Raw genomic sequence first — 26,801 nt, forward strand, 5'->3', positions numbered from 1 at the left:
TTAGCAATTAGTTATTGGGTCATTCAAGGTATAATATGGTGATTGGTTAGTAAACTTGGGATACCTTTCATTGCGCCGGTACAGAGTGATTATGTAAAACTTACCTAGTCTAAGGGAGGACATATACACTAAACTTGAGGATCTAAATAGCATGATCTATCTATGTGAGTATAACCGTTTTCCTTTGTACTTTCTTTATCCTTAATATTATGGGTATCAAAATATCTTATTGCTTATACCAAACTTTGCTTTTATAATGGGTGCATTATTTCTTTTGTTAAGATAATTTTCAGTGACCTTTCATAACTTTCTTTTGTTCAATAGTGACTTGTCATGGCTAATGGTTTCATAGATTCAAATTAATTAACAAATGGACTCTTTACTTTATGCACAAGTTTCTTAAAATTATTTTACTAAACCATGTACTTTTATCTCTCCCTTTTCATTTGCTTTAATTATATAAGTTGACACTATTAAGTATTAACTAAAACTAAGATTATCTTGGGAACTCCTGCAAGTTTTTGCAAATTATTATTTAGGGGCATTGATCAAGTTCCCTAGCTACATTGCTCGTAATTGGCATGCAATAATGGGATAGTCTTCAACATGTAAATTGGAAGATACATCTGACGGATGAATAGCCAGAGCATGACACAATTTGTTTAGGTCTAGATAGCTGATTAATATTTTGTTGGTCAGGCTGAATGGAATGGAGTGTTACAATGTTAGTCATTGGTAATTTCATAGTTCTAGCACTGTTGTATATACTTGTTCATTATTGTTATTCACTTATTCTCTTGATAAGTTAATGGAAAGTTCAAAGTTGTATACCTTTCTTGTTATGGTTTGAAATATTGGGACGCGTACATGTTAAATGATATCCACCATAGGTTAACAATGGAAATTACAATTTTATTTTTTATTTTAAATATATATATATATATATTTATTGATTTTTTTTTTGAAAAATCAAAAAAAAATTATGACGTTTGTTGTTTGAATGTCATTAAGTAAAGGTATATTTTGACGCTTTTTGTCATTGAATGTTGATAATTTCACTGAAACCTTCATAAATATTGTCCATCTTATGACGCTTCTAACCTATTTTTTGACATTAAAAAAGGAATTTTTGTGATAGTTTAACTAAAACTATCATGGGCTTTATGACTATTTTTGTTAACTTTTATGATGAGCTCTATAATGGCGGTTGTTTCTTTAATTACAAAACGTTATTAAACCTGTTTCATGACCGCTTTTAGCCGTTATTACAAGTCATTTTTTTAGTAGTGACAGTTGCAATAAAAACCCCAAACCAGTTTACTTGCAAACTTATTGTACACAATATAAGCCATCTTGCTTCTATATTCTCATGTACCTTTATGGCGCAACAGCCTCCTAGCGCCTGAGGTGAGAGGCGAGGAGGTTGCCCCCCCAAGTGAAGAAAAGGTGCCAAAAAGTAGAATATGTATTTATAAACTATTTCTGAATAGAAATACTTATTAATGTAAGGAATTCCAAAATTTAAACATTATAAAGCATTGTATACTCTAAACTAATCACAATAAGTTTGAATTCGTGTTACCAAGAACGTTATTACAACTTTTAACTCTTAAATAGTCTCCAACTACCAATTATCTGTTTGCCTATACCTTGAGGAAATAGTAGCAACCGTAATGGTATCGATGGAAACTAAATTAAAACATGACAAAAGTCCCCCCAAAAAAATTAAAGTATCCAAAAAATTGTCATCCTCAAGTCTCTAGGATGTCATCCATCATCATATTCAACAAAAACATTAATGAAAATTTAGTGAATCTTGATGCAGCTTGTTTACAAAGGCATCGCCAAGGTCGGTGCCCCTACACGTAAGTTGGAAAACATAGCTCCTAGCCTCCTTCTGACAACATAGGGAGATGCCTAAGCCACGCTGATTCTGGTGTGTGTGTGTGTGTGTGTACTGAGGGTTGGGTTGGGGAGCTTCTTGACGATGCTTGTGGGGGTGTGGGGGAAGGTCTCCCCATTTTGTCTTATATGAAATTAACGTGGGTGAATTCAAACCAAATGGAGAGCAAGATGATTCCAAAATAGAGAACCATCACTTTGAATAAACAGAAACTATACTACACTTTGCTCTATGTATTCTTTATGTTATTCTCTTGGGAGGAGCATAGTCTACCTTACCTTTAAAAGAAAGTAAGAAACTAATGAACCAAGTAATTAGTTTTACCATGCAGGCTGAGTCTGTAAACTAAACAGGCATCATACTGAACCAAGCAAGGCATGCATCACATGCACAGGTAAAGTTCACCAAATTTCAGTTTTCCAGTCTTTTACAGCAGAAACATTGTTTAGAAATTTTTAGAATCAAAGTAATGAATAAGAAAGGCAACAACATTTCACAAGGACTAGGAGGAACTATACGAGCATAAGGAAGGAAAATTACCAAGGATTCCCGATATTAAAAAGCATGAGGTTCTTTGAGGCGACATCATAAGAAGGCCACAAAAATTTACCCTTCTCCGTCGTAATAATGATATCTTTTTGTTTCTCTTCTTGTCTCCAAATGTCACTGCTCTTCTCATAAGAGAAGGCAGCTTTTGCACATATTCCAGGCATTAAAGCTAAAGGCGGGTCACCATTTATGGCATTAACAGCCTGCGGATGGCCGCTATTTTTGTTCACACCAAACCGGTATCTCAATCCAGAATCAGATATGAGAGATGACATATCCAATGAGATCGACTCTGGTACATCCCAATATTTTCAGTTAGGGTTAATGAAAAGCTCAGGCCATGCCGCTTCCAGTGTAATATCATGTTCAGGTAGCTGCATATTCAAGAAACTCTGAGAAATGATCTGGTAGATCTTTCATAAACAAGTACCTTACAGGAGTAAAGTAGCTCAAAAGTCGTTAAAAGTTCCAAGAAACAATTATTTTATCTTTGCCTCAACACCACCACAAAAGTACATATAGAAAGAAATAAATTAATTAAAAGCGTCTGATCATCTTATGAAGGATCAAAGACTTGACAATACACAAGTCCTACGTCTTTTGGGTGTCATTTTTGGAATAAATACTTTATGGATTTGTTATAGTTTTTCTCCATAGCTTATTCTTGAAAACATATAGGATTTTCAAAAGACATACGATCAATCACCAAGGAGAAGAGACCACTTAAATATGATGAAGCAAATGAAAGCCTTATTGCATGCAATTCAGAAGGAGGGATAAACAACAGCAACTTCGTTAGTCTATGTATAGTTTTGACAAACAGACTTGAAATTCCCTAGATGATTTAGAGAAAGGACGAGACCTCTAACAGCTGTGAGGCAAGGTATATAACAAGAATCAAGAGAGAAATTGGTAGAGATATGGTATGAGAGAAAGACAGCAACAAAAATATGCACAATAATTGAGTAACAAGATGACAGATGTGTTATGATAAAAAAAAGACCTGATGAGTGATGACCAACAAAGTCATCTATCTTTCTTCTCCAGAATACTCTGGATTTGATAATTTTTCTTTTTTGGTTGTGAGGGGAAAAAGTGAGGAAATCCTAAGGTTACATGGTCTTGATACTATATGATTTTTTAAAAAAAAGTTCAAAGAAAAACTGGTTGATATTTTCTAACAACAGAACAAGAATTTCATTATAGATGTAGGAAATACAAAGCATGCTTCCTTAGCAGCGCACTAAGAAAGCCCTACAACCAAATTAAATGAATTACAAAATATTCCCATTATATATAAAAAATTCCTTAAATCTCAACCTCACTAAAAGCCTAAAGAGAATTCCCTTTTGATTCTAGGATGTTCCGGTACATATTTCTCTCAGCATTGTCAAAAACCCTGCTATTCCTTTCCTTCCACAAAACTCATATGGACATCTCGAATTAGAACCTAAGTCACATTGACACAAATATGCGTGTCAGTTTCTGATATGGATACAGAGTGTCTGACTCAGCGACCTATATGAATAAGACACGGATACAACTAACTATAAATAAAACTATTACTTTTTTTATAGTTACACAAATAATTATGGGGCTCAAGACCTTAAAAAGCGCCTCTTTACAAATAAATAATTATGAAAGTGGCATATCATCGAGTTGTAACTATGTTAATAAATTATTTTATTAGTCTATTAGAGTACATAAAAAATACTTTGAACTCGTATGCATAACGTGTCCATATTTTTGTGTGTCCAACACAGATTATTTTAAGAATATGAAGTTTTCATGTTACTAAGGCTTTAAAGGGACTTATAGTAACAACTGAAAATTGAATAATTGATGAATCATCCTTTTGTTCGCTCTCCCTTCCTGGTAATATTTCCTAGACTTACTTGATAAATCTAACACATTTGACTAATATACTAACTTATTTTATATGGTGCTGAAATCATCTTTTTTCCTCCATATTGGACTAAAAGCTACGTATATTTCCAAAAACCTGCCCTTCCAAAAGAAAGCATCTTCACATACAATATAAATAGAAAAAAATATATATGAACAAGGACATGTTCATTGGAACCACAATACATTTCACAAATGCTTGTGGCATACAGTTGAGCATTGCTAGTGAGTTACTACTAGATCTGGTCAATGAATCCAAATATTTCTGCCAGTGGAGGGTATTTTCACAATTAAATTATGTTATTTAAACTTAGTGATATACATAAAAGAGCATAATCCCTTTCCCTATTGTGCTCCATTTTTTCTTTTGGACATAGTGAATTAGGTACGGCTAAATGATTTTAAATGACTTTTGCATACGCCTATGTGTCGTGGACTTATGATATTGCTTTATTATTCTCATTATTCTCATTTTCTCTTTGTTATAATCATCTCATGGGGGTGTGTTATATCTGCATAGTTAGAATCACCATAAGCAATCAGTAAAATGGTCCATCCAAATAATAAGTTACCCCTAGTGGCTAGTGTAAGTAAGCTCCCTACAAGGAAAGACAGGATCTTTGGACTCAATTGAATGCACTTCTAGATCATTAATCGTGACTAGTACTGGTGCTATAGTTTTTGATTGGGTTATATACTAAAAACATTATTTTTGTATTAACTCTAATTCTTTATATTTTGAATGAGAATCATATGGACAAATGTTATGCATAATATATATGTTATTAGTTATATGCATGTGTCTAATACTTTATATTGTAGATGATATGGTGTGTGGTGACACATAGAAGATCATATCATCAGTACCTTATAAAGTATAAGTAAGCGTTCACAATCTAAATGGATTTGGACAAACCATTGGTATGGTTGTAGTATAATCTGGTATTAGCCTATCTTGACTATATAATTACACTAGTATACTTTGTGTGTATTAAATAAGACCAAGTGAGGTTGTTTATCTGTATACTGACTATATAAGAGAACAAACACCTCTGTTATTATGGATGCTTGTCCTCTTAATCTGGATATAATAACGGGCACTTATGTGCATTATACATTGCTTTAAATCATCAATGAGTGAGATTCATTTGTCAATCAACAAACTTGATGGATTGGGTAATGACATTGTATGTAAGGTGTGTTGTTGATTATAGAAGGAATCGTGACCCGCAGGAAGTCGGGTTGATGATGTCCCCTTGAGGAGCTCAAAAAGATTGTCATGTAAACCCTGTAGTTGGATTTATTCCGACATGACAATGAGGTTGAGTGGTACTACTCAAGAACATAAGAAGTTGATTAATGTAGTTATCAGTAACTTGATTTAATCAACGGGCATTCAATATCTTAAACACGGGGAGATCAACGAGCATATAATATGGAGCCTATAAACGTAACACATAATTTGGGAATAGGGCGGTAGTGCAACAATGGCCTTTAGTGGAATAAACTATTTGTTGACGGACTTGGGCGAACATGGGAAGCCCAGGTCCATCAAGAGGCCCAACCCTAATTTCTCCTCATAGTCCATGTTGTAGCCTATAAATAGAAATCTCTTTCTCTTGCCATTTTCTACACAAGAAAAATCAAGGTTTGGCTTAAGTAAAAATATATCCAAAATCGGTTCCATTTTCGAGAGTGATAGAGGCCATGTGAGGAAGGAGAGGTTGGTAGATCGTTGCCCACACAACGTCCAATCTAAAGATAGGAATACAACAGAAGATCAAGAGGTTGATTCGGATGCATAGCTATTGGATTCTCAGAGTTATCTTAGTCGGATTTATAGGTATGTTTTCCAATCCAAAATCGTGAGAACCATTAATTGCTGCTGCGTGATTTTCACGGTTTGTAGAAATATTCATTCTGAAATAACGGTTCCTACAGTTTAAACCAAACAACTAAAAGCCACAAACACAAATTGCTCACTAGAGCAGCATTAACCCCATGCCAAGGCGTAAACGGGTACGAAACTAAGACTGGGTGAGAATCAAGACATACGAGTTATGTACCTTGTAATAAAAACTTAAAATAAGCTAATGGTTCTTCCTGTACTTGAATTTGACACACGGTCTGCTGCCTAAACTGAATATGTTCCTAGAATGTCCTATTCAACAAAAGTATATAAAACATTCCTCCCAACATTACAAGGAAATAAAAAAATATTAGAGAATAACCAAATATGCATACAATTATCAATGATATCTAGAAAACTTTGCCTTGGAGCGACGTCCCTTTTTCTCCCCATGCTGTTCTGTGCTTAGAAGTAATGATGATGCAGGACCTATGGAAAGTTGGGTGCATAAGCCAAGTGCAAATAATGAGTTATCAACGAAATGCTTTGCCAAATCCCGAAATGCCGGTAGCTCCAACTCTGCACCACCAAACAGTTCTACTTTGATTGATGATATTAGTTTCTTGGGACGAAATTGACCAATTACTCCACACCACCTATCAAGTATCACGAAAGAATACATGATAGGGTGAACTAGATGAGCCAATTAGGATTCCCCCCCCCCCCACTAGATGGGAAATTAGGGTGTCCCCCGTAAACACACGGTCAACTTGGTTTGATCGTTAACTTTCAAGTCAAATAACTGAAAATGACATGAATGCCCCCACCTAATTAAAATTGAATATTTTCTTTTTGAAAACAATGAGGGTATTTGTATAATTTTCAATTGTTTGACTTGAAAGTTAACGGTCAAACCAAGTTTACCGTTTGTTTAGGGGGGAGACCCTAATTTCCCATCTAGTGGGGGGGGGGGGGAACCCTTCAAGATAAGTTGCAAATTTAAGCACAAATAAAGAGTTGATTTTTTTTTGTATTTTTGTACACTAAGTAAAAACAGCCCATTGAACCAAAACATTAAAAAAAAAATGGTACATACCAATTACCAATAGAAGGTCTAAGCAAGAGAGATTGCAGTAGAAAATAACTAAGTTGTTATCAGAGCCAAATTGTATACAACTTCCAAGTTAAGAACAAGATGTTAAGTTTCAGATTGGTACAACTATAATAAAATTTTCCAAACCATCAAGGAAAAAACAAAAAGAGGATGAATGCTTCAAATTTAATTGCCAAGAAGACTCGTGAGGAGCAATAATATGACGATAATCAGGAATTATGCACCATGAGTTTTGAACTAAATATGAGAAATTTAATTTCAAAATTTTGAAATCACAATAAAAAGAAACCCATAAAAACTTTCTAACTAAAAACGAAGAATTCTTACCAGATGAATCAAACACATAGTGAGCAGGACGATTTTTTGGAAGTGAGCCTTGCAACTATATCTAGGAGAGACGTAGAGAAGAAACCCGAGTGACGATTGAAAAGAGGGAGATTTAGCGCTTTGTTTTTTTGCCCTATTTTCAGTTTTTTTTTTGTTTTTCGATCGAGTGGTTTTGAGACCCCTTTATCCACGGTAGGTGTAATTTTGGGAAAAACATAAACAGGTGGAATTCGAATAGATCGAGAAAGGTGGAGAAGAAGGGTTTCTCATTTGGTGTTCTTAAGTTGAGGTCGAGAAGAAATCGAAGTCTTTGGTAGGGCTGGTCATCCGGCTCGCTGCTCGTGAGCAACTCGGTGCTTGAATCATTTTGGGCTCGGCTTGAGATCGCTCATTTAAAAATATGAGTCAAATTTGAGCACATTTTACATCTCGAGCTCAAAATCAAGTAGCTCGCGGGAAACTCGAAACTACTTGTATTTTAGATAATTTTGTTAAAACACAGCATAATTGTTATAATAGTGTGTTGAAGTATAATAGCTTATGATATATTGATTGCAACAATAATGTGTTCACCTTATAATACTTGTTAGATAGAGATTCATTGTTATTTCAGTGAATTGTAATCACACTCTCATATATCATGAGATTGTCTCTACATATTATTTTGATATTTAGTAAGTATTATATAGCTATTTTTGCTCACTTGTATCTAGAATATGTTCGAATTCAAACTTATGCACAAAACAAATCAAATCAATATTGAAAACTTGTGATGGAGTTCGAATATATAGCTCTGAACTGTCAAGATCTAGACTCCTCGAGAGCTACTCGGATACTTGATGAGCCAACTCGAGCACGGCTCGAAAGAATTTGAGCTCGACTCGAGAGACACACATGCTCGACTCGAACTCACTAAAGCTTGACTCAAATCGCTCGATGACCAGCCTTAGTCTTTGGACACAATTTCAATACAAGTGTTCCAATACAAGTGTTCTTTAATTATGTTTTCTTCTCTTTATTATTATGTTTATGATAGTCTCATGATTCATAGCTAAACCTCTATTAGAGGGGTTTGATTAAAGCTTTGATGAAGACTTGATGTGTTAGTATAGAATAGTTGTAGTAAGATATTCCACTCTAGAGGGTAGTTAATTCACCATGAGAATGAGTTTCAATTGCCTCACATGCTAATTATTAGTTGGTGAAGATGCCATAAATAATTAGGGATAAAAAGACCTAACCTTTATGTGAAAATATATATATTAGGGTTGCAACAACTCCGTACTAGCATATTAGGGATTAATCAAGGTGGATTTCAAATCTCTCTAATTCCTTTTCTATTCTTCTCCATATTTTATTCAAGTCATATTCAATTTCTTTAATTAAATTAGTATAAATTAAATTCATATATTTAGTTTCATAGTATAAATTCACATCTATAAATATTGCTCTCACTATTGTTTCCTTGTGTTTGATTAGTTAAATTCGTTTAAGTCTAGAGAGTTAAGAGTGGAACGATTCTGTACTATATATATTGCATGAATATAAATGTGAGAGTAGGAAATAAATAATTAATAACATAAGATCAAGTTAGAGAAATCAAGTATTGATTTTATGGGTTATCAAATGGCGCCGCTACCGGTGATTCATGTTAATTCATGTTTTTACTTCTGCCGAGTTTAATTAGTTAAGAATGAGTAAAAGCGTGTTTTTACAACTATCAAATGGCGTCACTGCCATCTTAGTTGTGTTTAGATTAGTTTCCCTTCGTGTTTTCAATTCTACTAATATCCAATTTCACCCACCCACCCGATTGTTTGGTTCTAGCTGTGGTAGTTTTTATTTTTTTTTCAGAAAAAAAAAATTCGACAAAGTACTCCGAGCGTGCCTGCCCTCTTGTTACTGGAATTTTTTTTCCGAACAGTACCTTGAGCACGCCCAAGACCCTTCTGAAGAAAGCCCGATTCACAGGTTAGTCATAGGCTTTCTTTGTGTTCAAGTTATTTTTACTATTCAGTGTTCCAAACTTCTTCAATACACTGAGATCGCATATCAAAGACGGTATTCATACGCGTAGTAAGGAGGCATTCAGGTATTCCTTTTTTCACTCCTCATCTCTTCTGTCAGAGAAGTTTTAATTCTAGTATATCAGGTTGTTGTTTGACTGCTGCTAGTGGTTTTTTTTCATATTGGCTTTAGCCTTGCATGAGATTAAGGTCCGGTAAGAGTAAACCATCTAACGTTATCTATCGTAAACGTCAATGCACACACCTATCTAGAATATCACAAATTACACCTGCATCAATGGTTGAAGAAATAGAGACTCCTCTCTCTGATTTTTACAAAGCCTTAAACGATAGCACTAATTGATATATCATTCTTGCAGACCCAGTGGGGGATTTTCGAACTCCCCCGAATATATTTAATTTGTTACTGGTTTTTCATGGGTTAGACCACGAGAAGCCTTATCAGCATATGCATAAGATAGAACAAGTTCTTACCACATTTCATCATCCTACCGTAGGTTCGGAACAAATTAAACTAAGGGTGTTTCCTTTCACCCTAGCCAATAAGGCGACATCTTGGTTAACTGCCCAAACATCTAATTATGTGGACTCATGGGCCAAACTTGTTCAAATATTCATAGAACAGTTTTACCCACCACTGAAGACAAATGAAATGCTTCAAAAGATTCATTTCTTTCGCTAGAATCCTCATGAATCTTTTTCAGAGGCCTGGAATTGTTTCACTGGTCTTCTCATTGAATGTCTGCATCATAAACTTGTGAAAGACACGCTTGTTCGTGCCTTTTTCAAAGGGCTTTTACATCATCATAAAGAGGTTCTTGATATAATGAATGATAGTAGTTTCCTTAGTAAAGGAGCCTCAAAGGCTTGTAGGTTTTCAGAAGATCAATCTAAGCATAATAATAACTGGGGGGGGGGGGTGTAATGACATCCCTTGCTCCACTAATTCTTCTTCCACAGCCAAGGCTGCTAGTATGTTTGAGGTTAAAACTGATCCCGAGCTTAGAACTTTAATCGAACCTCTCACAAAAAAGGTAGAAGCCATTTCTATACAATATAAGCCTACTCCTGTCATGAACGTCAACTCTATTTCATGTAATTTCTGTTTGAGTCCTGAGCATCCCGACTCCTATTGTCCTCTTGTCTATGAACAACTATCACAGCCATCCGGACAGTAGGACAATGTTTGCTCTATTAATAGCCAACCTAACGCACCTTGGAGACAAAACCCCAACTTCGGTTGGCGAAATAATCAACAAGTTACACCTCCGGGGTTTAATAATCAAAATGTTAGGCTAGCAAACAATTACAACCAAGCTCCACCAAGACAAGGACAAGGACAAGGTAATTATAATAATAATAATAATAATAATAATAATAATAATAGAGGTATGGTCCCGATTAATAACAACTATCATAACCCACCCGTTAATAATCAACGTGAGATAGTTTCTATCACACCACCTGTGGCCACTACGCCTTCACAACTGGATTGTTTCGAAGCCTACATGCAAGCTAACCAACAGATTTTACAATCCATACAACAGTTAACCCAAGAGAAAACCCAACCAAAAGGTATGTTTCCAGGTCAGGCTATACCAAATCCTAAAATGTCAAGAACAACCTTTGAAGTAACCAGTAATACTAGTAATGATAATTTTAACGTAGGTGAGGTAAATGCTATTACCACTTTTCGTTTGGGCAAAGTGGTTGATAATGTCGTAACTATGCCCATTAATACACTACCAGTGGTCGTTGAAAATGAAAAATTACTAGATACCGATATAGAAATTGAAGATCCTACTCCTGTAGAGGTACAAGTTAAACCATAACCCAAGAGGAAAGTGGCCAAGGTTAAAACTCCTATTGATCGATATGCTAAATATAGAGAGAAACCACCGTTTCCCCAGAGAATAGCCATGTTATACAAGGATACAAATTTTGACGAGATTAGGGAAGTTTTTAAAAATGTAACGATAAACCTACCTTTTCTTGAAGCTATTAAAAAATTACCACGACATGCTAAGTTTCTAAAAGAGTTGTGCACTACTAGGCGGAAAACAAACATTCCAAAAGACACCTTTTTAACTGAATAGTTTCCCACTCTATTTGAACATAATGGAATCGTTAAGTACAAGGACCCTGGTAGACCTACTATACAATGCACCTTAGAGGATACCCACACGACGACTGCGCTATTAGACCTGGGGGCGAGTACTAACTTACTCCATTATTATCTATATAAACAAATAGGTCTACAAGAGATGCAACCAACTAAAATGACATTTCAATTAGCTAATCATTCTATTAAGTATCCTAAGGGTGTGCTTGAAAATGTGCTTGTTAAAGTTCAAGATTTTTACTACAAAGCCAACTTCGTTAGCCTCGACACAGAAGTCACTAACAACTCTGTTCCTATCATCTTAGGGCATCTTTTCTTGGAAACTGTCAACGTGCTCATAAACTACTGCGATGGTTCGATGTCCATGTATTTTGGCCATCTTTTTGTTGAAGTAAATGTTTTCAAAATAATGCAACAGTTACCCGATACGACTATCAATGGAGAAGTTAGCATGATCGAGACCTTAGCTCAAGATTATTTCAACAACACGTTTCCAAAGATTCAGATGCACCAATTCTTTTCCTTCGGAAGTTCCGACTTCGACGATGACTCCTACGTAGAGGAAGTTAACACCCTGTTCGAGTCTACTCCTATTTTATATCCTTCTATAGTTCCATCTTCTGAGTTTGAAGACCTCTTACTTAAACAAGTCTTCACTACTCAAGACGAGGACCTTCCGGAAGCCTTTTTACCCATTTCTCCCATCCCTGCGCTTAAACCTCTTCCGACTGAGTTGAAATATATCCAACTTGATCTGGATAGTAGTCATCCAGTGATCATATCTTCTCAGTTATCTGCTGATGAAGAGGCACATTTGATTAGGGTGATTAGGGAACATCATTCTGCGATCGGTTAGTCCCTATACGACATTAAGGGGATTGACCCTAGTGTATGCACGCATCGCATACTGGAGGGTAATGCGAAGACTTCACGCGAACCTCAGTGTCACTTGAACCTTTCCATGAAAGAGGTGGTCAGGGAAGAAGTCTTACGGTTGCTGGATGCGGGTATTATATATCCCATCTCCGATAGCGAAAGGGTAAGCCCCATTCATATAGTTCCTAAAAAATTAGGGGTTACCATTGTGCTTAATGCTATGGATGAATATGTTTCCACATAAGTTCCTATGAAATGGAGGATCTGTATTAACTACATACGCTTAAATGCCATGCCACGAAAGGATCACTTTCCTTTACCTTTTATAGATCAGATGCCCGAACGTCTAGCTGGCCATGCTTATTATTATTTTTTCGATGGCTACTCTGGCTATTTTCAGATCATTATCGATCCTAGTGACCAAGACAAAACTACCTTCACATGTCCTTTTGGAACATATGCCTATAAACGAATGCCTTTTGGCCTTTGTAATGCTCATAGTACCTTCCAGCGGTGTATGATTTATATCTTTAGTGATATGGTGGAGTGCTTCATGGAAGTTTTCATGGATGATTTTTCTATCTATGGAGACTCTTTCAGTGAATGCCTATCTAACCTTTCCAAGGTGTTGACACAGTATGAGGAGAAGAATCTGGTTTTAAATTGGGAGAAATGTCATTTTATGGTAAAAATATGAATAATGCTAGGTCATATTGTATCTAATGACGGCATAGAAGTAGATAAGGCCAAATTAGATAAAATAACATCTTTACCTATACCACGGACTATTTGTGACATTAGAGCCTTTTTAGGCCATGCAGGTTTTTATAGGCATTTTATTAAGGATTTTTTGAAATTAGCTAGGCCTTTAAGTAATATGCTTTTAAAAGATGACATATTTGATTTTAATTATGATTGCAAACAGGCTTTTGAAACTTTAAAAGCCGCTTTAACATCTGCACCGATTATATAGCCTCCCGATTGGTCTAAACCTTTTGAGCTTATGTGTGACGCTAGCGATTATGATGTTGGTGCTGTGTTAGGCCATAAACTAGATGATAAGTCCACTGTTATTTATTATGCTAGTAAGACTTTAAATGATGCTCAAAGAAATGACACTACTATGGAAAAGAAATTACCCTTCGTTTAGATAAGTTATGTCCTTAGTCTACACTGACCATGCAGCTCTTAGGTACCTTCTCGCCAAGAAGGATGCTAAATAGAGATTGATCCGATGGATTCTTCTCCTGCAAGAGTTTACCCTAGAAATTAAGGATAAACGAGGGGTAAAAAATATAGTTGCTGATCACTTATCTAGATTAACTAACGACAGTGATAGTGATTCTGAGTCTATACCTGATTCTTTTCCTGGTGAGCATCTTTATTCTATTTTTTATGCACCTTGGTTTGCTGACATTGTGAATTATTTAGCTTCTGATATTATTCCTAATGTTTGGTCAAAAAATGAATGTAAAATTTTTTGGCCAAAGTTAAGCTATACTACTGGGATAAGCCCTACCTTCTTAAGTATTGTGTGGATCAGATTATTCGTCATTGTATTTCCCAGTGGGAATATAATGAGGTTTTATCTTTCTGCCATGGCAAAGAGTGTGGTGGCCATTTTAGTGGTATGAAAACGGCAGCTAAAGTTCTTCAATGTGGCTTTTATTGGCCTACCCTTTTTAAAGAGGCCCAAGTTCACTGCAAGAGGTGTGTTCATTATCAACAACTTCGTCGTATTACTAAACGTAATATGATGCATTTAAATCCCATTATGGTAGTAGAAATTTTTTATGTATGGGGCATTGATTTCATGGGTCCTTTTCCTATTTCCCACGATTTTATTTATATCCTTGTTGTCGTGGGCTACGTTTCAAATTGGATAAAGGCCATGGCTTGTCGTAGCCATGGCAATAAAACAATTGTGTTTTTTTGTTAAGGAATTCATTTTTTCGTCGTTTTGGCATCCCTAAAGCCATCATCAGTGATGGCGGAACGCATTTTTGTAATAGAGTTGTTGCTTATTTAGTAAAGAAGTACAGAGTTACCCATAAGGTGGCTACTCCTTATCATCCACAGACTAGTGGCCAAGTAGAAGTCTCTAATTGAGAAATTAAAAAAATATTAGAAACAACAGTCAATCCTTATCGGAAAGATTGGTCTAAGAGTCTAACAGATGCCTTATGGGTGTAACAGACAACTTTTAAAACTCCCATATGAATGTCTCCCTTTAGACTTGTGTTTGGAAAACCTTGTCACTTGCTCATTAAATTTGAGCATCGTGCTATGTGGGCTATAAAAAGCTTGAACTTTAATATTGATGAGGCAGATGTCAAACATAAATTGCAATTAAATGAGCTTGAAGAAATCTGTAGCGTTATGATCTCGTGTAAGATTATAAAGCTAACATGAAACGTGTTCATGATAAACATATTTTGCGGAAAGAGTTTGCGGTTGGTTAAAAGGTTTTGCTTTACAACTCCTTTTGCATATTTTCCCAAGAAAATTAAAAATCCGTTGGTCTGGTCCCTTTCTGGTCAATCCCAAGGACAACAATACCTTTTAAGTTAATGGCCAACGTTTAAAACATTTTCACGAGTTAATGTCCCCAGATATGGAGGATGTCCTTTTACAGGACCCTGTCTATAAGGACTGACCTTTGATGTTTGGTGTAGTTCCTTTCATTTCCATATATTGGTAAGTGCACCATGAAGGTAACCGGGCCCTCCCTTTGGAGTGTGTGGCTATAAATACCGGATCCTAAGTCCACGTTTAACGTAATTATTGCTTTCCACTCTTGCATGTTTTCTCGGGTTTTGAGTCATGTTTCTCTATAGAGTGATTTATGTCTTTATTGTTTTATTGTTTTCCTTTATATTAAACCTTATTCATAAAAAAAAATAAAAAATATTAAAACCCTATAAACAGTAATCTAGCAAGTGTCGAGAATCTAACTTTAAAAGACCCACGTTTTAAAATAAATTTTCTAAACCCTATTTTCAAAAAATTGTTTGGGGGTGGGGTGTTCCTATTGTTTATGCTGTTTAGTCGTACTTTGATTCGGGTTGACACTATCTATGAATTTATATTTTTTTATCATATAACTTATGTCATTCACGCATTTTGGGGCATTTTCCATTTTCTTATATGTTAACCACGGTTAGATTTGAGTTTTCTATAGATCATTCGATTGTACTTTCTATGCTGATCGTTTTCATAGCTCATTCGTCAAAATCGGATCGTTAACGAATCGGGAATTTTAGTTTTAAATTTTACGAGGCATAGGACAGGATGGGCATTACAGGATTTATTTTGGGCTTGGGCCCAAACGAATTAAACCCTACGTGGTCACGTGCCCCGCACGTGATCCCCTTTAAAAAACCAAACACGATTTTCTTTTTCCTCACCTCCATACTCAAGAACAAGCCTGGACCCAGAAAACCTTGAGCACGCATGCTCTCGTTTAACCTACACAAACCTTATTTAAATTTCAATCGAGTGCTTTGCTCACTATCCCCCACCTTATAGTCACCAAAATTTCCAATTCCAAAACTCAATGGCTCCTCAAACCCCAAAGATTCTTCTGTAACAAGTTTTTACTTTTCAACAATGTTCACCCTTTTCCAGTAAGGAAATGCATATTAGGAAGTGGGAAGGTTGTGGTATTCTATGGATGATTTTTATCACACTGATTTGGTGTTTGATTTTTACAAGAAGAGGGAGATTAATGGTTGTCAGATTTTTGTGAAGGTGAATGGTAGTCGGAAGGAATTGACTATAGCCGTGTTGTCTGAGATTACTAGCATTGACCAAAGACCCATCGTAGTCACAATGCAGGAATCTCCGCTTGGTGGAATCGGTCCTTTGATGATGGAGATTGTCTTGGAAGGACGTTACAATCCTGGCTCGCATTGTGTTCGTCAGACGTTTCTGAGAAGAAACCAGCTGGTTGTGGCTCAGTGGGTTGGTAGGAATGTTATTGCCACCCCGAAAGCTAGTGACATCAATTTAAGTTGTCTGCAAGTTCTTTGGACCCTTCAGAATAGGAGGTATGAGTTTTTCATCCTTGAATCTTTGTTAAATGAGATTAAGATAGTTGGTAAATTGATCGTAGCCTTCCCTACATTGATTTCGAAGGTTATGTTGTATTGGGGATGTGTTCTAAAGACTAGTCAGGTTAAGTTGAAGTTGTATGAAAATGCACATATTTATCAAGAGTGTATTCAAAGGGATTGACATTTTTCTAAGGTTAGAGGTGCTGAGATGGTATCGGATGAGGAAGACACAACATGTTTTGATGCAGATGCTTTGGAAAGGGCTACTACGGATATAAACCACCTCTCATTACTTCATTGTGGCTTGCGAACTCTCCATAACGAGTATGAGACGATTTGTACAGGCCAACGTTCTCTTAGTGACCTCTTTGAAGCTATCCAGACTAGGCAAGGTACCATTATCCATAACCAAGATAAGTTTCAGTCTAATATGGAGTTGGTCAGTGATAGTCATGAGGATCTCCAGGCTAACATGGAGACTCTCGCTCGTACTCATACGGAGCATTGGGAAGCCATGGATGTCTTTATGGAGCAACAACGCACATTTCAAGTAGAAGTTCTACGACGCCTGCCACCTCATGAGAGTTCTTCTTCTACTGACTCTAGAAGGCATAAGCGTCGTCGACGTAGGACGGATGGCTCTGGCCCATCCTCATTCATGGCTAGTTCATTGGTTCTATTATGCTTAGGAAATTCTCCTTTTTTTAGTAGAATTTGATTCCCAATTGTTTAGTTAAGTAGTTAATATTGGATTATGTATTTGGTTGTTATTTAAATTTCAAGTTAGTTTAATTTTTGTCCGAGCATGCTATCTATTTTTCATGAATCCACCTTCTTGACTTGTTTTGGGGGTGGCATTATTTGTTTAGCATTGTATTTTACCCTATCCACTTGTTTTTGGAAATTAATATTGCAAGGTTTTAGAAATATGGTTTATGTGAGCATGTTGCTAATGTGGCTAGAATTAGCTATTGCTATTTCGTGCAACCTAAAAGAATAAAGGAATTGAGATTGCTATTTTGATAGGCTGTTAAAACCATCTAGAATTGCTACTGAGCATGTGCTCTTAGCTGTTTCTATTTTGGTTTTTATAAGCCTTTCCTTATTCCATCTCTTTCCTTATCAATTAGGGAACCTTGAAGACCTTTGTTTAAGAAACTAGTGCTCTATAACTACATGGCACACCATATACTTCACACCACACTTCTCAATCACCTCTTAATTCATACCAACAAATAGTACTCGGAGCGCGCACGCTGATAAGCACCCAAAACTGTATTATAAAACCCCGTAGAGATGTAGCATTTCGGTTATTTATGTGCTTAATAATCAGGAAATAATCGCATTTTCGAGCTTTTACAGGTTGGCGCAACAAACATAAAAATGATGATTAAGCCAATATTTAAGCACAGAATAGGAAGTATACATAAAGCTTTCCAATTAAGCCATGTGAAGCCCAACAAATCTGGACTAAAGCCCAAAGACTCAAATAGGATAAAATCAAGTCAGAAATGAGATTACATGCATAGAAGCATCAAGCTTCCGAAGCTCATATTTTTTAAACCAAGACTCCGAATTCGGAAAGTGAGCTACTCAGACAATCAGTATGACGAACTCTAGACAAAGGCGGGAAGTTGTAAAAATACCAAAAGACTGGTCTGCCACTGGATGTAGCATGTGGACCCACTTTGCAGGCCTGCAAAATTGGATGAGTCATCATGTCCCAAGTCAAGCTCGCAAGTCAAACAAATAATTGGCACCACATGACACCTTGCATCTCATTAATTAGGAAGACTTGAATTTGGATTCTTGAATAGTGATTATTTTTGCTTGATTTAGTTTTAGATAGGATTAAATTTAATGAGAGAGGTGGTTTCACATGGGATGGGAGAGAGAAAGCTATGATATGTATTGAAGGGGGGCTGATTTTAGCATTCACTCCCTTGACTCCTTTTCATTCCTTGCCTTGTATTTTTTTCTTTGGCTTGTTTTATGTTAATCTTTTGTAATAGTTTTAATGGTGACAACACTTATGTTCTTCAAAATTAAATTTACATTTCCTTAAAGCAAAGTTAGTTTCTTCTCTTATTCTTCTTCTTGCTCTTTCATAATAGCATAACACATAACACATGAGCATTGTAATCCCATGATCATGAGCTAAAACCTTCCTTTCTGGAAGGTTAATGAAGCTCATGTGAGGAATAACTTTTGTTATTGAATTCTAGTTATTTGTTTAAGACAAATAAACTAGACTTTATATCCTACCCTAAAATGGTAGTTGGTGTAGAGGCTAATTAGGAATTGAGGTGATTTCTTAGAGATAAGTCATGCTTTTGTTTCTCATGCTAGCAATATGATCTTAGAGATGAGTTATATTGTTAGGGATCAAATCTCTAATCTTTATTAAGATTTGTCTATTAATTCTAAGAAAGATTAAAGATTCAATAAACTAGATTCAATCAATAGAGGTTTGTCTTCACATGGGTGGATTTAACTTTCCACTTTCTATCTATCCATTTCATTTTTTTAGTGGTGCATGTTTACGTAACCTTAATTTAAGAATCTAAATGTAAGCTAAGTAGTTTTAGTATAACTCAATCATCAAAAAAACCTGCTCACTAGTTTTCCTTGAACAATTCTAGTTGTAATGCCATCCTTGTCTTAAGTTGGAATGAACCCTTACTCTAACAGTACACACGAAGAACGTGAGTAAGGAACTTGAGTGTTGGTACAAAAATGGATAAAGAAACTTCAAATCTTTACCCTACAAAAGTGCTAACATCAAATGGCGCCGCTGCCATCCTAAAGACCAAAGAATCTTCCCTTACAAGCTGGAATTGCTCCAAGGGGAAACCACCCAATCTCCTACCTTTTCTTTATTTCATTTTCTTGTTTTTTTTTTGTTTTTTTTAAAAAATTTTTTTTTCTTTATTTTTGAATTTTCCAGCGTTTTGGTACTGATCCAAATACTAATTTTTGGTTACACTTACAGGTTCCAAAAGTTAGGACCTGGAGCCTAATCTACAACCTGACATAAGACTTCTGTGAAAATTTTAGCTAGCTACGAACGATTACTGCGCATGCGCGATACTTGAGTCGCGTCCGCCATCCAAACCTCACGCGCGCTGCTTGATATTCTCCGTTCTTGTTCCTATTTCAACGGAAGCACATCCTGGACTTATTCATTACAAGGTTGGGCTTAAGTTTCTACAACTGCAACAGCTACTTCACATTCATTTGGAGTTCGGGTACATACGGGATTGCACAAGCGGTTTTTCTCTTTTTCTTTGGTAGACTTGCGGGATGGTAACCGATTCTAATATTAATATACTATTGTATATTTCACATGTGTTATTTAATATGTCATAGTTAATAGATTATTCTTTGCATATTAGGTTAGAAATATGTATGAATCATGTGCGTATGCCTGTTAACGTATATATATGCGTAAGTGAATTCGTCTTGCATCTTAATATTTATATCCATGCCATTGATTCTATTTTGCATGGTTATATTTATTTTTGCATATAAGTAAACATTGATACATATTTAGTATTTATCTACGTATAAGGACTGATAAATGTAAAAACTAAACGTTTCTTTATCTTAACTAATTTGATTTATGCTAAGAGTAAGAAAGCTTGTGGATTTACTCTAGATCAAAGTTTATACTCTCGATTATCATGCGATATATTGGAGTAAAGAATTAGTTCCACTCCTAGTTTCTTAGACGTAACAGTTTCACTGAATTATCAATTCTATAATATCAACAAGAGCAATAATTGAATTAAACTAATATGGTGAAAATAGGTAATTACGATATGCTAATTTATACTATAGCAATTTGATTATAAGATGTGAATGAGAAGAGAGGTATTACGGGGATTTGATTCCACCTTGATTAAACCTTAATAAGCTAGCATATATTTGTTGTAATCCTAATCTTTATGTTTTCACATGAAGGTTGGGTCTTTTTAATCCCTAATTATTCATGGCAACCTCTACCAACTAATAATTAGCATGTGAGGTAATTTAAACATTTTCTCATGGTGAACTAACTACCATCTAGAGTGAAATAGATTACTACAACTTATTCTACACTAAGACATCAAGTCTTCATCAAAGCTTCATCAAACCCCTCTAATGGAGGTTTAGCTAAGATTCATTAGACTATCATCAATAGAAGAATGAGAATAAGAATAAGACATAATTGAAACAATATAAATAACTTGGCTTTATTAATGGTGATTAGGCCAATAAAACAATAACTATGGTTTTGACTTAAGAAGAAAACTAATTATTATCTAATTTATTAACTAAGAAGGGATTCTTTGAGTTTAGCCTTAGTCCCCTTTATATAGGAGAGGGCTAGGTTTACAAATTCGTGCATGGGCTTTGGAGCTATGTTTTGGGCCATTAAATCAAGCCCAAAACCTAATTACTTAAGTCTAAAAAGGGTTTCTCTGCTGAAAATTACTATAACAGCTTTTTCATCTACTTTTACTCCTCTTATTAGATCAAGGCCTTGATTTTTAGAAAGCTCTTTCCAAGACGGTCGTTTTGACATATAATAGGCCCAATTCTGAGGTATGAGTCCAAAGATACAGCCTGCGGAAGTTATGTTGACTTTTTTGCTCTTTTTCTACCTGCGTTAACTTTGACTTTTCAGCTTTAATTGGGCTTTAAAAAGACTTTTTCTCCTTGAATCTCGGCCTTTAGTCATAAAACTTCTTAGCAACCAACCCTTTCTCCTTTCTCTTGCAAAAGTGACATATTTCTTCACATATTTGACTCCAATACCTGAAATATACAAAAATACGTAAACAGTACAAACTCAATTTGGGGCTCTTATCAAGGATCATGTTTTATTTAACAATTTCATTTTGTGAAGAAAGAGGAGAACATTCCAACGAGGGTTAAAATTTGAGTTGGGTAAGTTGTTTCTAAGCCCTTCGTGGTTAAGCTACTCTCTATATGACATTCACAATCTCAATGAGTATTGACGGAATCAAACTATTATGCAGAACAGGTGTAGTATAAATTCACCTGTCATTGTAGATATACATATACGTAATATATATTTGCCTCTTAGCTTACATATACATATTACTGATGTTTATTTGCATGTGCGTATCGAAGTATTTATTGATGATATAACTTTGCCTATTAGTATTTCTATACGTATGAGTAAAGTATCTTCACATGCTACTGTATCTAGTAATGTATGAGTAGGTTGTATTTGCAAGATTGTACTTCAATTCTATACGTATGAGTTGTATTTGCAAGATTGCGTGATTGTACTTTATATGCCTAAATTTTAATTAAAAAAAAATCCCATAAATCTTAAATATATTCCAACGGTGTCTAGGAAACTTAAAAGATTGAGGTTACTTAATTAGAACCGTGCTTCCAAGGAAAATCTCACTCATATTTTTTTTGTGACCTGGCTGTTGGTTTATGCACACGTAGTCCTAGCTTCACTGCTACATTAGTAGTAGCTTAGGCCTATATTGTTCACTTCTAATGCTTCAAAAAATAATAAAATTCAAGTAATAATAAGTTCCTTTTATGCATTAGATCTAATTTTAAGCTTGCATGAGATTAAGGTCTGGTAATAATAAAAATTTGAACATACTTATCATAGGAGAAAATACGATAAACAATTGCGTAAGTTCTCACCTCAACATAGTTCTTCATCTATTAATAAAAATCATCATGATCCCTTGTCTCCATTAACTTTATTCGTTATGGCTGATGAAACTTTACTAGCTGAGAAGCCCCTTCCGGACTTTTACACTGCCTTACAGGAAGAACCTTTTTCCTGCATCAAACTCGAGGATATTGCTGGCGATTTTCGAATCCCGCCTAACATTTTTGGTTTGTTACCTATTTATCAAGGTCTCGACCAGACCACGAGAAACCTTACAATCACCTCCGTAGGATTCAGCAAGTAGCCACCACATTTCACCATCCATCAGTCTCTACCGAATAAGTTTTGCTTAGGCTGTTTCCTTTCACTTTAGGTGATAAAGCGTTAGTTTGGCTAGCAGGACAACAACCACATTCCATAGAAACATGGAATAAACTTGTGCAAGCTTTCATGCTACAATTTTATACTCAAAAGAAAACTACGGAAATGCTTCAGAAAATCCAATTCTTTCGTCAAAATCCTCATGAATCCTTTATAGAAGCTTGGAGTCGATTTACTAATCTTCTTTTAGAATGTCCTCATCATCAAATCAACACCGCTGTCCTTGTTCGTTCATTCTTTAATGGACTTTCCGATCATCAAAAAGAAACACTTGATATAATGAACGACGGTTGCTTCATGGACAAAGGAGCTCTGAAGCATATACTTTTCTTGAAAAACAAGCAACAAGAGGTACACATTGGGGTAACACTGATTCTTCTAGGTCATCTAAGGACACTGTTACAAAAGCTACATCTATTTTTGAGGTAAAACCCGATCCAAAATTAAAAAATCTGATAGAATCCCTGACTAACACCTCCCCATGTGTTAGTCATGAATATTTTAGGTAAACGATGAAAAACCAAAACAGGTCATGAATATTAACACCTCCCCATGTGTTCTTTGTCTAAGTACTGACCATCCTGATGCATATTGTTCCTTGTTATATACTTCATTTTCACAACCATCAGAAGAGGCTTGTGCATTTTCACATGGGATGACACAAGAACATCAGGACCTACTGGAGGGTAAATTTGATGATGGTTAATGTGTATATAAATCTAATTGTCTATATTAGTTTTTCCTATGTTATTGTTGTTCTTTGTTATTTATGTATAATATATTATGTTATAATAACTTTCTATTCCAGCAATCTAGTCCTAATTTTGCTCACGGTTCTCAAGTAATTTCTTTCTTTTTCTATTGATCCTTCGAGGACTAAGCATCATTCTGTTTGGGGGTGCTTTAAACCTGTAGCAAAAATTAGGCAACTTGTAGGCTGTAGTGAATGTACTTAGTGACAAAATCTTGTTTCTTTTATAATGATGAAAATCGTCTAGAAATCTCACATTAGCATTCGAATTAGGATTTGTTTTTTTAAGAAACTTAAGATAATTCGTACGTAATAGTTTTTATATCTTTTCATGAGTATTCATGCACTGAGTATTATCGATTGTACATAGTAGTAAGTTTCTGGAACCCACAGTTAGCCTACTTCAATTATCAATCCTATGAGAATCTAACCAAAAAACCTCGATATGTGTGATATGTGAGTAATGATATAGAAGAGTAGTTTTTCCGAATAGAGAAAATCACGCATCTACTTACTTGATCACCATCCAAACCCTAGGCGAGAATTTAGGCCATCTTTGGATTGAAATAGCCAAAAATTCATACCTATTACAAATTTTTGCTAGTCACTCCACTGAACCTTTCATCAACCTTTTCACTTTCACCAAAAATTCTTTACCTATCTATTAAACCCCAAATAAAATAAACCTACCTAGATGATGAGTATGATAAATAGGATGAAATGTAGAAAAATAAAGAGAAAGACTTGTCCTAAATTAGTTACTTGCTTAACGAATGAAAAATAGAATTATGTTTCTTCAGATTTTGAAAGAAAGAAAATATCAATCAAAATCCGATAAAAAGGAGTTCAAAGGCTTAAGAGCAAAGTATGGAAAGTCATGTAGAAACAAGAAAAGAAAACAAGGATTTCTCTAGTGTAAATATCTTGAAGACCTTATTCTCTCATACTTGCCATTTTTTATTTTCCATTTATATTTTCTTTTACACCACCACCTAAGCCCCACAATACCTAATAAAGAACTCTAGCTCAATTAGGAGTAGGATGGTGTGATAATAAGTAGTAGATGTGATTGATCGACCTTGGCTCTTCTGTTTGTCATTGAGATGTGAGGAAACGTGAGCCGCTACTCACTGGAGTTAGCAAAACCTGAGTGGAAAAATTATGAGCGAAATTGTGTTTCAACACCTACTTGTGAGAACCTATTTAGGGACGCTTTCTAAAGGATTTGGAAATGGCCCTGCTTGTACATTTCAATGTAAGGTTCACTGTATGCATATTCATATGTAGATGTTTTAATTATTGTATGCATATTGACTTAAGTTTCAAAGGAATAAATCATCGTTCCTCGCTAAGGAGATGTATAAATATCTGAGATTAATTTAGGAAACAAGTTTTTTTGTTATTGAGTCGTTGTAGTAAAAATGAAGTTTGTCAATATCTTCTCTTGAAAACTCTCACGAGGCTATAACTCGTCCACTAGGGAATTCCTAGTCGTTTAAGGCCTTGTTGTATACAATCAATGCAACCGCACTCTGCGAAATGAGAATTAGTTAGGACTGCATATTTTTGGTCACTTATCTGTATATTTGTCTTTTCTTTGCTTAAGGACAAGCAAAGTACTGTTTGGGGGTGGTGTAATAAGCACCAAAAACTGTATTATAAAATCCCGTAGAGACGTAGCATTTTGGTTAATTATGTGCTTAATAATCAGGAAATAATCGCATTTTTGTGCTTTTGTAGGTTGGCGCAACCAACATAAAAATGATGATAAAGCCAGTATTGAAGCACAGAATAGGGAGTATACATAAAGCTTTCAGATTAAGCCATGTGAAGCCCAACAAATCTGGACTAAATCCCAAAGACTCAAACAGGACAGAATCAAGTCAAAAATGAGATTACGTGCACAGAAGCATCAAGCTTTTGAAGCTTATATCTTTTAAACTAGGACTCCAAATTCGGCAAGTGAGTTGCTCAGACGATCAGTGTGACGAACTCTACGTAAAGGAGGGAAGTTGTAAAAATGCCAAAAGACTGGTCCGCCACTGGACATAACATGTGGACCAACTTTTCATGCCGCAAGATTGGATGAGTCATCATGTCCCAAGTTAAGCTCACAAGTCAAAAAAATAATTGGCACCACATGACACCTTGCATCTCATTAATTAGGATGACTTGAATTTGGATTCTTGAATAGTGATTATTTTGGCTTGATTTGGTTTTAGATAGGATTAAATTTAATGAGGGAGGTGGTTTCACGTGGGATGGAAGAGAGAAAGCTATGATATGTATTGAAGGGGAGCTGATTTTAGCATTCACTCCATTGACTCCTTTTCATTCCTTGTCTTGTATTTTTTCTTTTGCTTGTTTTATGTTAAGCTTTTGTAATAGTTTTAATGGTGACAACACTTATGTTCTTCAAAATTAAATTTACATTTCTTTAAGGCAAAGTTAGTTTCTTCTTTTATTCTTCTTCTTGCTCTTTCATAATAGCATAACATATAACACATGAGCATTGTAATCCCATGATCATGAGCTAAAACCTTCCTTTGTGGAAGGTTAATGAAGCTCATGTAAGGAATAACTTTTGTTATTGAATTCTAGTTATTTGTTTAGGACAAATAAACTAGACTTTATATCCTTCCCCAAAATGGTAGTTGTTGTAGAGTCTAGTTAGGAATTGAGGTGATTTCTTAGAGATAAGTCATTGCTTTTGTTTCTCATGATAACAATATGATCTTAGAGATGAGTTATATTGTTAGTGATCAAATCTCTAATCTTTATTAAGATTTATCTATGAATTCTAAAAAAGATTAAAGATGCAATAAACTAGATTCAATCAATTGAGGTTTGTCTTCACATGAGTGGATTTAACTCTCCACCCCTTTCTATCTATCTATTTCTTTTTTTTAGTGGTGTATATTAACGTATTCTTAATTTAAGAATTTAAAGGTAAGCTAAGTAGTTTTAGTATAACTCAATCATAAAAAAAACCTTCTCACTAGTTTTCCCTTGAACAATTCTAGTTGTAATGCCATCGTTGTCTTAAGTTGGAACGAGCCCTTACTCTAACAATACACACGAAGAACGTGAGTAAGGAACTTGAGTGTTGGTACGAAAATGGATGAAGAAACTTCAAATCTTTATCCCGTAAAAGTGCTAACATAACACGCCTTCTCTCTTGCCTTATAATAGAGCGAGCCCGCGCCCGAGGTCCTGTATCGCAGTGTCAGAGTTGAGTGCGCACGCGCCCTTCCGTAGGCTATTCGAATCGTGCCCGTGACCTGACCTAAAC

The 26,801-nt window shown here is 35.4% G+C and overlaps 1 pseudogene; it reads right to left on the reverse strand.

Moving 5' to 3' along the window:
- Positions 1-2,439: 2,439 nt before the first annotated feature.
- LOC147497302 (protein TRIGALACTOSYLDIACYLGLYCEROL 4, chloroplastic-like) overlaps positions 2,440-26,801 on the reverse strand; it is a 50,886-nt pseudogene continuing 26,524 nt past the window's right edge.

This window comes from Coptis chinensis, chromosome 5, assembly GCF_015680905.1.
Source record: "Coptis chinensis isolate HL-2020 chromosome 5, ASM1568090v1, whole genome shotgun sequence".
Lineage (NCBI taxonomy): Eukaryota > Viridiplantae > Streptophyta > Magnoliopsida > Ranunculales > Ranunculaceae > Coptis > Coptis chinensis.